This window comes from Cannabis sativa, chromosome 9 (assembly GCF_029168945.1).
Source record: "Cannabis sativa cultivar Pink pepper isolate KNU-18-1 chromosome 9, ASM2916894v1, whole genome shotgun sequence".
In the NCBI taxonomy this organism is placed as follows: domain Eukaryota; kingdom Viridiplantae; phylum Streptophyta; class Magnoliopsida; order Rosales; family Cannabaceae; genus Cannabis; species Cannabis sativa.
In genome coordinates this window covers 34,725,750-34,740,239 of record NC_083609.1, presented here as the reverse complement: position 1 = coordinate 34,740,239, position 14,490 = coordinate 34,725,750, and positions in this window count along the sequence as shown.

The window sequence follows — 14,490 nt, the reverse complement described above, 5'->3', positions numbered from 1 at the left end:
TATTATTCCGCTGCAACCAATGTAAGGTTTACTAAACTTTATATGTGTTTATTTCATCGTTTTAGAAAGTTCATATTTAGGGTGTTAATCAACATACTTTTGAGTAGATCTAAGATCCTGGTAAAATAATTTCCAACAACTGGCCTCAGAGCCATGGTAATTGATTTGCTTGCAAGAAATTTGGACTTTAAAATGATTGTTTGATGTTTTGGCTGGTATCATGTTGTATTGAGTGTTATATGATGATTGATTGATGTTTGTGAATTTTCGTGAAAAATAATTGAATATCTGTTTCTGGAATTATTTTTATTGGATAGTATGGAAAAAATTAAGCAAGTTACTTTTTTACAGAACTCAATTTCGATTTAATTTGAATTAGTTATGATTTTTTGAAGTTTCAAAAAATATCGGGAGTGAGCAACAGGGCTTACGCGCGCGGATTTCATGCTAATCCCCCCTGCACCGTGTCCTCTCGCCCATATCCCCATTGCGCGCGTGGACAGGTATGCACAACATACCGTCCGTACAGCTCGCAATTTTTTCGTTTTTCTTCGATTTTTCATGCTATTTCATGGATTGAACTTCCGATTTTTTGTGTAGTTCTGTATTTATACATTTACTATTCCTAATTCAATTCTAATTATCATAATTATATTAATTAATATTTTTTTAAATTTAATTCATGATATTAGTGTAATTTTAATTTGAAAAATAGTAAATATCTATCTTTTTTGCTTAATTATCTATCTTATTTTTAAATTTAATTATATCTTATCTTATTTTTAAATTTAAGGTGAGATATTAAATTTTTTAAATTAATTTTTTTTAAAAAATAATTTGACCTTATTTAAATTTAAAATAAGATAACTATAATCATGTAATTTTAAATAGATGTAAGATATTTTGCTAACTTTTAAATTTTGCTATTTTATTTATTTCAATTAAATCATAAAATCTGAAAAATTTATATTTATTTATCTTTTTTTAATTTTTATTTAATTTTTATTTATAAAATAACATTAAATTTTAAAATGTAGTTAGCAAATTTTGAAATGATATTTAGGTTGGTTGAAACCTAATTTTTCAAAATTGTAGGTTTAATTTTAAATATTATTTTATTAATTTCAAAAATATTTAAATTTTATTTTATTTTATTTCAAATTTTTTTTATTATTTAATTAATTTTTCGAAATTATTTATTTAAATTAAATAAATCCTACATCCAACTATCAAGCTAACCTTGTTGCAGGAGTATATGTTTTAGCTTGTTTGTAAGTTTTTTAAAACCTATTATTGCTTGATTGCAAATAGTCATGGTTAACTTGTTGACAGATCCAATGATCAGATTTTAACTCATGGCTCCCTTGGTCAAGTAAATAATTTGTAACAGGTATATTTACAATCTTCTTTCATCTGTGTATAACCTAGCAACATGATAGGATCCATCCAAATTGTGCGCCTGTGTGAGCCTATGTGTTTAATTTTATTATAGATGCATATAGGTTGTTGCTAAATAAAATATCATAGTTCTTGATAGATTTTATTTAGGCCCATTTAGTTTTTGGCCCTATTCAATTAATAACAGTTGTTTATTTTAAGGTTAAATTCCTCTCTTTTGGGCTTTGTGTGAGAGTTGGGAGCCATAGAAGTGGGTACGACATACTGAATCCAGCAGCCCCTCACATGAACCACCCAATTTTGAAGGCCCATTTGCCTGATTTGAATAACTGTACTAGGTTAATTAAATTAGTGTAACCTAATAAAATTGATTAGCAACATAATTAATTTAAGAAAATCATAGTTTAAAGAATTTTATATTCTAAGCTAAACTATATGTATTTTCTTGTATTTAAGTAAATATAGAATTATAACTATCTAGATTCTTTCTGAAGCTTAATTTAAATTTTTCATTAAATATTTCTATTTATGTTGATATTTAGTTATCTATAACTAACTAGCTTAAATCTGAATATATTTTGGATTTAAAATTTCAAAATTAAGTTGAGGAATTTTAGGCATTGGTTATTAAGATTCTTTAGATAATTTTTAAGCTGATATTTTTTTTTTCAAATATCAACTTAAAATGGAATATTTTTAAATTAAGTGGTTACAACTTAATTTTCATTTAATTAAGTCTAATTTGAAAGATATTTAAGTTGATTTTTTAGATTCTTCTAAAACAATTTAAACAAGATATTTTCAAATTTGTTCGATATTTATTCGAATTTATTTTTCGAATTTAAATAATAATTGAAAATTCATTAAAGTTGATTTTTTATTTAAACCAACTTTAATTTGTAATTTTTCATTATTATAATATGGAATAAATTATTATACAAAATATATATTTTAAAAGAATGAGCTTTTAATCAAGAAACATTCGATCTCCATTGTTGGTTTTACATCACGTTTGTTTTAGTGAGTAATCCTCCCTAATGGAGCGACGTTCATTAGCAATTTTGCACCGTTTCATCTCGAAAGATAAGTAGTTTGTAAGTGTTTTATATGGTATGGATCACCCTAATGGTGGCGACCATATTTGACTTGCAAATTATGAAAGAATGGTGGAAGCTCATAACATAGAATTGCCTTGGCTCTCGCCTAAACGGGACAATGCTGAATTCCAATCTTGATCGAATAAAAGGTTGCTAGAATGATTATCATTTTAGATGAGTTGACAACTCTATTCAATGGATGATGCTTTGACTCTCGCCTAAACGGGACACTGTATCAGTTTGTTGAAAAACCTTGGAAAATAAACTATGTTAGATTTAGTATTTTTGTAACATATGTGATTATTTGTTATTTTCTGAACATGTGTGTGAATTTATGAACCAAAACCTTACATCTGTTTTATTTATGTGTTGTAGTGCCAATATGAATAACCCTCACCCCGATCCTCTCCTAGTTAATATCTTAGCAAAAGAACTCTATAGTGTGAAAATGCATCCTGGTAGTTGCATAAACTTCCACGTGTTGATGATGAATCTGAAGTTCCAAAAGGCAAATCTGCTAGGAATTGATTTATCAAGAGAACAATGGGTCCAACTCATTCTTAGTAGTCTTCCTCCGGAGTATACTGAACTTGTTATTTCTTACATGATCAACAATTTCAACTCCTCCGACATGGACAAGCTCGAAGCAGAATTACGAGCCCATGAACGGAATCTGATTGCAATGGGTCCCCCTGGGTTTGCAATTCATAATCAGAGGAAAAGGATTAAGCATGAAGGCTCTAGCAATGCTGCTTCTTCAAGTACAATTATCAGACATAATCTTCTATGTTCGAATTGTAATGAAAAGGGACATCAAGAAGAACGATGTCTGCGGCTTCTAAACAATTCAAACGAAGGTAATGCTTTTGTCTTTGAATCATGTGTTTTAGAGAACGACAAATCCGTTTGGATTGTTGATTCTGGGTCTACTAACCATGTATGTTCTTCACTGCAGCTGCTTGAAACTTGGGAAAATCTGCTTCCATGAGAGTTAAAGCTTAAAGTTGGAAATGGCGAGTTAGTGTCGTTCAAAGCTAGAGGAAAAGCCCGCATCAAGTTTCAACAATTAAAGATTTTTAATTTTTGAAAATGTTTTATTTATTCCAAACTTTAGTAGAAACTTCATTAGTGTCTCATGTTTGCAAACACAATCTTATATATTGAATTTTTCGAGTACTAATTGTTCAATTTCTCATAATGGATTTTAAATATGTGTTGCTACCATGGAACAAGTGTTGGGTTTTATGCCCTAAATAAAACTCATTTCATATAATCAGATTTACTTATTAATAAAGATCAGAAATAACATTTTATGTTGCATGGTTCACATGATTTATTTCATGATTATAGGTATATAATGTATGAATTTTTTTTAAGTCCAAAACAAATGAGTTGGTTAAAGATTATAGTGTTGTCAGCACAGTGGAATATAATCTTTATTATATGTTCAAAAGTTGATTCCCTGATTTGTCAGAACACTGGATTTAGACTGACATGGTATAATCAGCGATAGGTATTCTTACACCTTGGAAAAGTGTTATGTCCTTTCCAGGACATTGGCAAAGTTTACCAAAGACGGATGCATGGAGTATGCATTGGAATGGACCGATATTGAACTTTGAATTAGATTTTGAAACTTACCGTAAACATCTATTCAATTCAATATCATAAGTTGATCCTAGATCACATGATCGAAATCCTGATATGGTTAGGCTCAATTTCAAGAGTATTATTCGTGTTCTTTGATTTGTTAGTTAAGCCTAATCTTTAGTCTGGGCAATACGTACATTTTGGGAACACGGTAGTGCAATTGAGTGGGGGAGCGCTAACATAAATATGGAATCTATAGCTTCTATTTGGCAAATAGAAGTAAAGGATGATTTCCTTCGAGCTTAACCAAACGAAGATAAATGGTGGAGATCTCATTTCACTTAGGTGAAATATCATTTATACAGGGTTAAGTGTTTTAAGGATAAAATACATTGAATGGTGTTATGGTAATTTAATTTCGTATTACTTAAATCATCTATATAGAGGATCATTGATCACATTAGGGTTATAACAATGGATAACTAATGACGTGTCTATATCGTGGAACATATAGAGCGTTTCTATATGACTGAGAGTGCAATTCCAAGTTCTAAGTGTGGATTCAATGAGGAATTAATAAGTTAGGGAATTTACTTGGTAAATTCGGTTCGACTTATTGGAAGCTCGGTTATATAGACCCATGGTCCCCATACTAGTTGAGGCCATACTGCTTGTAAGACTCAGTTAATTGATTTTAATTAATCAATTAAAATTCTAAAAGTTAGACTATGTCTACTTTATGAATTTTCACTAAGCAAGAGCGAAATTGTAAAGAAAAGAGATTTTAGGTTTATTTATTAATTAAGATATTTTATATGTCTAAATTAATAAATATATTAAATGGCAATATTATTTGATAATTATTTCCAAGTTATTAAATAATTAGAATTGGCATTTAAAAGGTAAAATTGGAAAATTGGCATTTTTGAGAAAATGGGAAAGTTGCAAAGTGAGGCCCAATACCCTTTGTATGGCCGGCCCTTGCATAGGAAATTCCATTTGTAGTTTCCATTATTTTAATGCCATGCAATTCTAACCTAAACCTAGAGGGTTTTCTATAAATAGAAAGTGTTGGCTTGAGGAAACTAAGACACACATCTTTGATCATTTTGTTTCTCTCAGAAAAGCCTCACACGCCACCTTCTCTCTCTCTTTTCTTCTTTGTAATTTCGAAATGCTTGAGTGATGAGTAATGCCCACACACATCAAGTGGTATCTCAATCATAGTATGGAAGACTATGGAATTTCTGCATCAAAGAAGGAGAAAAGAAGATCCAGGTTCGATCTTGGTGATGCTCGCGCGTAAAGGAATCAAGGGCTAGAGATCTGAACGGAAGGAGTCATATTATTTCGCTGCACCCACTGTAAGGTTTTCTAACTTTATATGTGTTTATTTTCATTGTTTTAGAATTCATATTAGGTTGTTAATCCAACATACTTGGTTTATGTGTTGTTTGATGAATGTTGATGTTGTACAGTTTTGTTTTCCATGAAAAATATTTTTTCAATTTTTTAAAATATTTTATTTGGATTCCTTGTGAAAAATTGAGCAATTTTCGTTGGTACGGAACTCGATTCCGATTAAAAACGAGAAAGTTATGAATTTTGGAAAAATAGGGATTTCGGGTATGCAGGGTGCTCAATCGCAGGCGCGTGACACGTCCGAGTGCACCCTGCATCCGCCCGTGAGCCTCGCCCATGTGCACCCTGCCAGCGTCCACGTTTGCCGCACATGCACCCTGCTGGGTGCCCTTGTCCGCGCGTATGGGCCGCCAGCCCCTCCCGGGCTGCGCTGTACCATCGGCAGCCTTTGTGGCAGTTTCCCAAAAAGTTGTGATTTTTGGGATTTTTTTCCCAAAAATCCAATTTTTTCATGGGATTGTTTCCCAAAATTTATTTTTCCAATTTTAAATATTTCTAAATTGAAATGTTTCCAATTTTAAATATTTTCAATTTGGAATTTTTCCAATTTTAAATATTTCTATTTTGGATTGTTTCCAATTTTTAAATATTTCCTATTATGGTCAGATTTAAAAAATTTGTTAACTTCTTTAATATTTATTTATTATTTAATTATAAGATTAGATATTTTGATATATTTTAAATTAAAAGATAACTTTGTCTTTTTATTTAAAATATTATATTAAAATTATCTTATATGTCAAATTAAATAATTAATAAATTTGAAATTAACATAGATATTTTTATAGATATACTTACCAGAATGTTTTTCAAATTCAAAAATTTGTTATTTTGTTAAATATTTAATTATTTATAAATTATAAGTATAAAAATGATATTTTTTCTATAGATATCATTTTTTCCTTATTAGAAATTTATAAATCATATCTTAAATATTTAAATAACATAGATATTTTTGGAGAGATTTGAATATTGCTTAATTTGAGATATTTTGACATATAATTATGGTAATTATTATTCATTTATTATTTTATTCCTAAAATAATAATTATCTAACCAAATCTATTTTAGAATTGGTTTATTTTATTAAATTATAAGATCTGAAAGTGGTATTGTAGATTCTTTCCTTTCAAATCATTGATCTTATTAGATATTTAATTTGTTTCAAATAAACCTAGATATTTTAAAATTAGTTTCCTTTATTTGGTTAGTTTAAGAATAATAATTTAATTATATTAATATCTTGATTCACATCTGTTACATGGACAATGTTTGTTTGTTTATATTGTTTATGGAAAAATTTTTAACAAACCTATTATTTATCTGATCTAAATTGCTATGATTAACTTGTTGACAGATCAGATTCTATGATCTGATTTTAATCATAGTCCAACTGACGATAGATCTTATAAATAATTTGTAACAGGTAAATTTTGTACTTCTTTCATCTGTGTAAACCTAGTAACATCATAGGGTCCATCCAAATCATTTGACCTGTGTGAGCCTATATGTTTGCTTTTGGGCTTAGATGCATATAGGGAGCCCATTTAAGTTTTTACTAAGTAAATGGACTAGGTTGCTAAAATAAATTTTGACATAAGGAAATTTATTTAGGCCCAATTAGATTTGGGCTTATTCAATGAATAACAATTGTTTATTTTAAGGTTAAATTCCTCTCTTTTGGGCCTTGTGTGAGAGTTGGGGGCCATAGAAGTGGGTACGACATACTGAACCCAGCTCCCCCTCACATGAACTACGCCAATTGTGAAGGCCCATTTGCCTTATTTAAATAATTGTGTTAGGTTAATTATATTAATCTAACCTAATTAAAATTGAATTAGCAACATAATTAACTTTTAAAATATATGAAATTTATTTTTCATTGTAATATTTTAAAGTTAATTTTAGAAAAACACTTAGTCAATGATATATTCTAGATAGTTATTTCTAGTACTAGTTATTATTTCTAATATTAAATAGGAAAATGTCATAGATTGTGAAATTAATTGTTTCCTAATTAATTTTGGTACAATCTAAGTTTAGAATATTTTTCTAGTATTAAACTAGAATTAATAATTAAGTTTCCTCTTTACTTAATTATTTATTTCTTGAATTTAATGCATTTAATTAAATTGAAAATTTCAATATCTAAGTTGATTTTTATCATGATACTTTAATATTGTTATTTTCATATTATTTAATTAAAGTTGAAAATTATTTTAAGTTTGGAATCTTATTTCAGAATAACTTAAGTTTGAATAATTTTCAAAAAATATTTTATTTTATTTTATTAATCATTTCCCAAAATTTCGAAATTGCATTTCTTTAATGCAGAAATTTCGAATTTTATTTGAAAAATAGATTAAAGTTGAAAATTATTTATTTAATTTTGGATCAACTTAAATCAGTGACTTTTTCATTTAATGGTTAACAAAAATAAATGAACTAAAATATATTATAATTAGAAATTGGATTAATTAGTCTATGAAAGTCTAGATAGATATTATCTGTTTTGCTTGAAGTATTTTTCTAGTGATATTTAATTAAATAGAAAATTAATATTTAAGTTGATTTTTTAATCATGATACTTAAATATTTGAAATTTTTCTTAGATATTTAATTAAATAGGGAAATTATATTTTTTGTTGAAAATTAATTTTTATTAATTTTGGGCCAACATAAAATTAGAGTAATTTTCCAGGATTTATTTTATTTTATTTTAAAGCATTTTCGAAAAATGCAATATATATTTATAGAAAATTAAATTTGAGTTGTAAATTAATTCAAATTAATTTTGAAACAACTTAAATTGAATAATTTTCTAAATATTTGTGGAAATTATGACTAAGATGGAAATAATTCACGTTATTTTCGTATCCATCTAAGTATAATTTATAAATATTAAATTAAAATTTATAATTGGAATTTTTCATTCTAAATTGGAAATTTTAATTGAATAAATATATATTTAAAATAAATGGATTAAAATAAATATTAGAAGAAAATACAACCCTTCGTTAAATAATGAGCTTTATTATTATGAGGATATTCGATCTCCATTGTTGGTTTTACATAGCTATTGTTTTAGTGAGTAATCCTCCCTAATGGAGGAACGTTCATTAGCAAGTTAGCACCGTTTAATCTCGAAAGATAAGTAATCTTGTAAGTTTTCTTTTTTTATATAGTTTATGACCACCCTAATGGTGGCGACTGTATAAGACTTCCAAGAATATGAAACAATGGTGGAAGCTCATAAGATAGAATAGCCTTGACTCTCGCCTAAACGGGACAACGCGGATTCAAATCTTGATCGAATAAAAGGTTGCTAGAATGTTTGACATTTTACATGAGCTGACAACTCTATTCAATGGATGATAGCTTTGACTCTCGCCTAAACGGGGCACTGATATCAGTTTGTTGAAAACCTTAGAAATTATTTAGGATTGTATGTTTTAGTATTTTCACTTGTCATTCCTACTTGCTATGTGCTTCATAATTTCTGAATTGTGTATGAATTTGTATTGAACCATGTTATTTTCTGTTATTAAATTTTAGTTTAATTTCGAATCTTCATTGTTGGTCTAACATGATTTGTTTTTCTAATGAGATAAATCCCTAATGGATTTTCACCATTAGACTAATATAATAGTGTTAGATCTCGAAAGATAAATATTGTATATGCAACATCTAGCTGTTCATCAATTGATGACACCTTAGACTAGTGTTTTACAATATAAAACAAGAAGATTGTATAAATAAGATTACTTTGACTCTCGCTAATCGGAGCATCGTTGGATTCTTATTTAAAATGAAATTATCCTAATTCCTCTTAGCTTATTCATTTCGAATCAGCTTAATGACATATCATTGGATGAATGGTCTATAAATCATATAAAGTCTTATTTTCTCTTAAGAAATTAGATGACGCATATGATTATATTCCCGAAATTCTATCCCTAAATGATATAAATCCTCAATCTTAGATATCTCCTACTTGTGTAGGCAAATCATAGAGTTAGATTAGTAGTGGTGGTCCAAGAAAGAATTACTAATTATACAGTTACACTTTCACAAGTGTTTCATAACCATTTTCTATCAATGGATTCAAACTGTATGAGTTTAGTATTCTGTGACCAGAATTCACTTGCACTATTGTAAGAACTCTTTGATGTAACTAACCTAAGTCATCAAAAGATACAACCACATATTTTATAAATCTATGGTATTTGTATCTTGTTCATAGTGGTTTTGACAAGATCATTCTTTGCAAAGAGTTAATATGCCTATATCCAATGAAATTAAGTTCATCTCATTCGCAGATGGATGTACATTCAGGGGTGGATATGAGTCCTCGTTGTATTCTTAAAACGACTACTCTAGATTTTACCTTATGCAAAAGAAATTTGAAATGTTTGAAAAATTTCATGAATTTCTAGCAATGGTAAGTGGTTAAAGATCTTGCGAACTGATAGGGGTGGAGAAAAAGTTAGTAGATATGCAGTTCAAAGATCATTAATTTAATTTTGAATAATATCCAAACTTACCTCCCCAGAGATTCGAGTTGCATATTGATGATTAGTTACTACTCGTTGCCTAAATCCTTCTATGGTAATAAAATTTCAGAATGATGTAATGGTTGTATACTTAATGTAAATCATTACTAGATTCATGGATGACCTAATCGAAATCTTAAGAAAAGCTGGAACTGCTAACCTTGGTTTGCATGTTTGTTAGCTATTCTAAGTGATTAGGGGTGGAGCATCCCGTAGTCATTAGATAAGAAAGTGTTTGTTTAAACAAATACTATTTTTCTAAGAAAATGACTAAGTCTGAAAATAAAGTAGCAAATAAAGGAGATATTTTTGTCTTGATTCCAAAAGTGTTCTATCATCTTATTTTACAAGATGATCCCACTGCCTCTGTTGTCTTAATACAACTTAAGAGGTCTATACCATTTAGTTTTCTTTGACATAGTTCACAGTACCTTGTTGTAGTGGGAGAGTTTCTAGGAACTCACCTTGTTATAACTTGGAAGACACTAGTGATAAAAATCCATTGTGAGTTCAAACAAGTAATGGATTGTCAAGATAAGAAACTAAGAAGAAAGCCAATAGAACTATGGTTTGATCCATTCACATGGATTAACCTAAAGTTTTCTATTACAAGGACATGAAAGGAAATTTTCGTTCATAAGTCTATTCAATGGACTTAACAAAACTTCCTGTTCCTAGTATTATAGGTTTGAGTTTATATAATCCTATGGCTTGTGGTATACCTGGAAATTACTTACTCTAATGCAAGCAACTTACTTTAGTAAGATGCTGGAGCATTTTTCTTTCTAATGGAAATCTATAGAAGCTTCACAACTTCTAAGCATAGATTTTATTTATCTAAGGAAAAGTCTCAACTATTCCAGAGAAGATAAAGCCATGAAAGAATTTCTTAAATCAACAGTGAGAGGTCTCAGATATGCTTTAGTATGCCTTAGACCAGACACCTGCTGTTGAGTGGGAGTAATGAGTAAGTATTAGATAAATCCAGGAGAAGAACAATGGAAGAAAATCAAGTAAATTTTAAGATTAAGAAGAGGAACTATATGTTAGTCAATAAGGGTGTTTGTTTAAAACTCTTAGACTACACCACATCAGATTTCAAGACTTGCCTTTGTGCTAGAAAGTCTGCTGATGAGATGGTGATTACCTTGGGGGTGGAGTAGCGGTTTTGGAGAAGTGTAAAAACCTATCTGAAATCTCTTGGTCTACCAGAGAGAGACAGAATGTTAAAAGTTGCAGGAAAGATACTTTTTCAGTCTAAGGAAAGTTCTATACATTTGTGGCAGTGTTCCAACTTGCCTTAACTACTAAGGTTATTTCCTGTATAACAAAAGAGTACTTGCCCAAAAGTATAGAATCCAGTATCCCAAAAGAGTAGACATATAGAGAGGAATTTCACATTATCAAGCATTTTGTGATTAAGGAAGAGTAATGGTGGAGAAGAGGTTGTGTTTAATTCAACCTATCAGATCCTATTACGAGGAGTTTACTACTATTACACTTGATTGGTATATGAAGGTGTTAATGATTATTTGAAATGCACTTTTTGTTTTATATTAGTGCAAGTGGGAGTTTGTTGGGTTTTATGCCCTAAATAAAACTCATTTCATATAATCAGATTTACTTATTAATAAAGATCAATAATAACATTTTATGTTGCATGGTTCACATGATTTATTTCATGATTATAGGTATATAATGTATGAATTTTTTTTAAGTCCAGAACATATGAGTTGGTTAAAGATTATAGTGTTGTCAGCACAGTGGAATATAATCTTTATTATATGTTCAAAAGTTGATTCCCTGATTTGTCATAACACTGGATTTAGACTGACATGGTATAATCAGCGATAGGTATTCTTACACCTTGGAAAAGTGTTATGTCCTTTCCAGGACATTGGCAAAGTTTACCAGTATCGGATGCATGGAGTATGCATTGGAATGGACCGATATTGAACTTTGAATTAGATTTTGAAACTTACCGTAAACATCTATTCAATTCAATATCATAAGTTGATCCTAGATCAATCCTGATATGGTTAGGCTCAATTTCAAGAGTATTATTCGTGTTCTTTGATTTGTTAGTTAAGCCTAATCTTTAGTCTGGGCAATACGTACATTTTGGGAACACGGTAGTGCAATTGAGTGGGGGAGCGCTAACATAAATATGGAATCTATAGCTTCTATTTGGCAAATAGAAGTAAAGGATGATTTCCTTCGAGCTTAACCAAACGAAGATAAATGGTGGAGATCTCATTTCACTTATGTGAAATATCATTTATACAGGGTTAAGTGTTTTAAGGATAAAATACATTGTAGGGTGTTACGGTAATTTAATTCCTGTACAATGTAAATCATCTATATAGAGGATCATTGATCACATTAGGGTTATAACAATGGATAACTAATGACGTGTCTATATCGTGGAACATATAGAGCGTTTCTATATGACTGAGAGTGAAATTCCAAGTTCTAAGTGTGGATTCAATGAGGAATTAATAAGTTAGGGAATTTACTTGGTAAATTCGGTTCGACTTATTGGAAGCTCGGTTATATAGACCCATGGTCCCCATACTAGTTGAGGCCATACTGCTTGTAAGACTCAGTTAATTGATTTTAATTAATCAATTAAAATTCTAAAAGTTAGACTATGTCTACTTTATGAATTTTCACTAAGCAAGAGCGAAATTGTAAAGAAAAGAGATTTTAGGTTTATTTATTAATTAAGATATTTTATATGTCTAAATTAATAAATATATTAAATGGCAATATTATTTCATAATTATTTCCAAGTTATTAAATAATTAGAATTGGCATTTAAAAGGTGAAATTGGAAAATTGGCATTTTTGAGAAAATGGGAAAGTTGCAAAGTGAGGCCCAATACCCTTTGTATGGCCGGCCCTTGCATAGGAAATTCCATTTGTAGTTTCCATTATTTTAATGCCATGCAATTCGAACCTAAACCTAGAGGGTTTTCTATAAATAGAAATTGTTGGCTTGAGGAAACTAAGACACACATCTTTGATCATTTTGTTTCTCTCAGAAAAGCCTCACACGCCACCTTCACTCTCTCTTTTCTTCTTTGTAATTTCGAAATGCTTGAGTGATGAGTAATGCCCACACACATCAAGTGGTATCTCAATCATAGTATGGAAGACTATGGAATTTCTGCATCAAAGAAGGAGAAAAGAAGATCCAGGTTCAGATCTTGGTGATGCTCTGCTACAAAAAGGAATCATGGCTGTAGATCCGAATCCAAGTAGTCATATTATTCCGCTGCACCCACTGTAAGGTTTTCTAACTTTATATGTGTTTATTTTCATTGTTTTAGAATTCATATTAGGTTGTTAATCCAACATACTTGTTAGTAAATCTAGATCCTGGTAAAATAATTTCCAACAACAAGGGCTTTATGTTTTAAGACCGAATACACAAATCTCACTAAACAGTGAACTTTTCAATGTAGCTAAACCTAGAAACCTCAATAGAAAAGAGATTGATAATGATGATCAAACTTATCTATGGCATTTACGTTTAGGTCATATAGGCTTTAAGGACTCAATAGGCTAACCAAAGGCGGTCCATCGAAAAATGTCGTGTTAGGTAAACTGCCAGTATGCGAGTCCTGCCTAGAAGGAAAAATGACTAAACGTTCTTTCTCTGCAAAGGTAGAGCGTGCCAAAATCCCCCTAGGGTTAGTGCATTCCAATGTCTGCAGACATTTGAATGTAAAAGCCCGAGGTGGTTATGAGGATTTTGTCACTTTCATTGACGATTACTCTAGATATAGTTTTCTTTACCTAATGCAAAAGAAATCTGAAACGTTTGAAAAGTTTCAGGAGTTTCATGCTTTGGCTCAAAACCAATTACGTAAATCATTAAAGATCTTGCGAACTGATAGGGGTGGAGAATATATGGATATGCAGTTCAAAGATCATTTAATTGAACTTGGAATTGAATCCCAATACACTGCCCCAGGCACTCCACAACCAAATGGAGTTGTAGAAAGAAGAAATCGCACTCTTCTGGAAATGGTTATTCAACTCTGTCTACGTCCTTCTGGGGATATGCTATACAGATGGCAAATGACATTTTAAATGTTGTTCCATCTAAAGCAGTCCCTAAGACACCCGTCGAACTTTGGAATGGTCGTACACCTAGTTTACGCCACAACAGAATTTGAATCACGTACCGAAGTATGCATGTTTGTCGGAAATTCTAAAGAGACTAGGGGTGGACTATTTTATAGTCACAAGGATAATAAAGTGTTTGTTTCTACAAATGCTACTTTTCTTGAAGAGAACTATATTAAAGACAAAAAACCGAAAAGTAAAGTTGTTCTAGAGGAATTGCTTTCAGATATACCTCCTTCCAATGTTCCGTCCTCTTCCACTTAAGAAGAGGACAATCCCACTCCCTCAGTCGAACA